This window comes from Mauremys mutica, chromosome 14 (assembly GCF_020497125.1).
Source record: "Mauremys mutica isolate MM-2020 ecotype Southern chromosome 14, ASM2049712v1, whole genome shotgun sequence".
Taxonomy (NCBI): Eukaryota; Metazoa; Chordata; order Testudines; family Geoemydidae; genus Mauremys; species Mauremys mutica.
In genome coordinates this window covers 18,096,877-18,100,097 of record NC_059085.1, presented here as the reverse complement: position 1 = coordinate 18,100,097, position 3,221 = coordinate 18,096,877, and the positions used below count along the sequence as shown (strand labels likewise).

Genomic DNA, 3,221 nt, shown 5'->3' with positions numbered 1-3,221 from the left:
GAAGGGCTGGCTTTGGGCTTGTTCTCATTGGCCAGCTAATTGTGAATAGGTAGACAGGTGTGTAGAATGATAATTACCCTATGAGTTACAGCTGCGGCTGTGTGGGTTTAATTAACTAATTAGCAATTGTGATTGCTTATCATGTTGTATATAAGAGCATGCTGGGAATGAATAAAGATGGCTGCATACACACACACTCTCTCTCTGCTTGGACTTCGTTCCTACTCTTGCGATGCAACAAATGGTGACCCCGATGTGATACAGACTTACAGTGCAGTGAACTAGTCAGAACAAGCTGGATCATCATTGAAACAAAACACAGTGAGAGAAGTACAGCTGTGGATGCTTCTCTTTTGAAGGAAATCATCAAAAATGAATTTAAGGAGCATTACTCGCTGAATCCAGAGTATATAACTGATGTTGTGTATGAAAAACCTTATATCACTATTGAACTGAAACAAAATGTTTCCCAGAAGTCTGCCAAGAGTGTGGATATATCTGACGTGGCTTACTACTTTGAAAAAGATGTCAAAGGTGACTCACACTACAGATAAACATCAGTGAAGAACCTCTAAAATTTGATCAAGCTCTAATCTATTATGTTGATGAAAAGCCCCCAGAGTTTTCCATGAAACGTCTGACTGCTGGTGTTATTGCAGTCATTGTAGTGGTGGTACTAGCAATTGTTGCTGGAATTATTGTACTGGTTATCACTAGGAGAAGGAGAGGAAAGTATGAGAAGGCTGAGGCAAAGGAAATGAATGAAATGCAAAGAGAACTAAACTCATAACTGAAGTCACTAGAAGACAAATCGTGAACTATCAAGAAGGCAAACAGAACTAAAACAAGATAAGTACTAGTACCACTGTTGCCAATCTTGAATGAAGATAGTGTTGGTGGCCTGAATTGATAAAAAGAAAAAGAGGGACGCGCCTGAAGTCCCAGTGTCGAGCGGCCGAAAAAAAAAAAAAAAAAAAAAAAAAAAAAAAAAAAAGGCGCACGGCTTTCACGAGCGAGCAGCTGCTGGAGCTGGAGAAGGAATTCCACTGCAAGAAGTACCTGAGCCTGACGGAGCGCTCGCAGATCGCTCACGCCCTCAAGCTCAGCGAGGTACAGGTCAAGATCTGGTTCCAGAACCGCCGCGCCAAGTGGGAACGCATCAAAGCTGGGAGCTGCACGGCGTCCGAGCGAGCAGCTGAGAGCTGCGGGGCGTCCGAAGAAAGGAGGCGTACCTGACAAGTGGCTGGGAGCCGCAGGGTATCTGACAAGGGAGGCACACTCGAACCAAGAAGTGAGCAGCTAATATGGGAACTGCTGCGTCAGCAGATTTGATACGCATCACGGAGCGGTCCCTCTGATGCGTTATCCCGCCTGTTGCGGTGGGGACGAAGAGGGGGACTTTCCGTTCAATCAAGTAATAATACTGTTTGGGAGCGGTTGGGCTGTGAGCTCTGGAAATCGGTGGCTCAGGGCGATAAGGAGGTTTTCTCCCTGAGTCCAGTATGGCTCACCGCGCAGAGACGATTGGAGGAGTTTGAGGATGAGAGAAGACAACTTCAGAAAATGGCTGATTTGCAGTAACACTGGAGCGAGAACTGGAACAGGTTAAATTGATTCTGCATCAGCGAGATCTACAGTTTGAATCTTTACAGCAAGAGCATCTAGTGCTCATGAAGCAGCTCACCTTAACCCAAGAATCATTGCACACCAAAGAGCAGTCCCTAAATGACCTACAGACTCAATATGATGAGCTGGTGGCCAGGGTGATGTTATTTCTAAGGATGACACGATCCAATATTTGCAGAATGAGAAGATTGTCCTAGAGGTAGCTCTGCAGGCAGCAAAAGCAAGCAAAGAAGAACTTGATGAAGGAGCAAACTTCTTAGGTGAAAGTACTGAGGCAGTATCAGAAATCTTGGCACAATTGAGCCAGATGGAAAATCTGCAACAGGAAAGTGCCAGCCTGAAGAAACAGACCCAAAAAGTAAAGGAGCAGTTCTTACAGCAAAAGTTAATGGTGGAAGCTTATAAAAGAGATGCAAGTTCACAGGACCAGCTGATTAGTGAATTGAAATCTACAAAGAAGCGGCTGGATTTGGAAGTGAAAGAATTAAAACGGGAGTTACTGAAACTTCGAAGTGAAAAGCAGTCCATTGATGTTGAATGCTCAAGACTTCAGAAGGAAGTATCCCAGGTTCACCAGCAGATAGTGGAGTTAGAAAGCCACCTCCAGTCAGTGCAAAAAGAACAGGATACACAAATCGCTGATGGAGGAAATAACCGAGCTTCGAGAATCTAGAGGTTTTAGGAGACAGATAAAACGTTTGGAAGAAATAAACAAGAAATTGGCCCTCGAACTGGAACATGAACGGGGGAAGCTCACTGGTTTTGGTCAGTCTAACATTGCTTTGCGAGAGCACAGCAACATCCTCGAAACAGTACTAGCAGAGAGAGAGGCAGACCTGGTGCAGCTGAATCTCCGGGTTCAAGCAGTCCTAAATATTCAAGCTTTACAGACTGCCTTAGAAAGAGAAAAGTCAAAAGTTAATAACCTTCAAAAGCAGGTTGCGGCAGCCAAAGTAGATGCAGCACATAACCGTCGTCATTATAGAGCTGCTGTTCTTGAGCTGAGTGAAATTAAGAAGGAGCTACAAGCCAAAGAACTGCTTGTCCAAACCCTTCAGGCTGAAGCAGACAAACTACACGCTATTATTGAATGTGCTCATGCCTCTTTTAAGGCGCTCCTTTTAAGACAAAAAGGGGGGATTTGCAGTGAGCGGGCAGACGCCTTGGATAAGACGCCTGGGCAGGGGTTATGTGTGTGTTGCCACTGATGCGGGTCCCAGGTGGATGCCAGCGAGGTGGGTCCGGCCTTGGTTGCGTCCTCCGGAGTGACGGCAGGCAGATGCGGAGGAGCCTCACGAGACGCGCTCAGATGTCGCGAAACCAGAGCCCCCGGAGGAGAGCTGTTTGTTAGCTCTGCCAGGACTTTTTCTGTCTGATCCTCCATGAATGAATTACTCACTTGAGATGATTTTTTGTGTTTGAAAGAAAATCTGTGTGGTACCATGCAATTATTATTTAGAACTAAGATTTATGTTTTATGTTCCTTGTTATGTTTTGTGTTGTCTGTTTTCTGGCCAGAATTGTTGTTGTATTGTCATGTGGTTTGATGTTTTTTCTTTAAGACCCCCCACCACCCTCAGTGTCAGTTTGATCAC

At 45.1% G+C, this 3,221-nt stretch overlaps 1 pseudogene; it reads left to right on the top strand.

The window, feature by feature from the left end:
- The first annotated feature begins 254 nt into the window (after nt 1-254).
- Nucleotides 255-834, top strand: LOC123349527 (annotated as a pseudogene).
- The last annotated feature ends 2,387 nt before the right edge of the window (nt 835-3,221 follow it).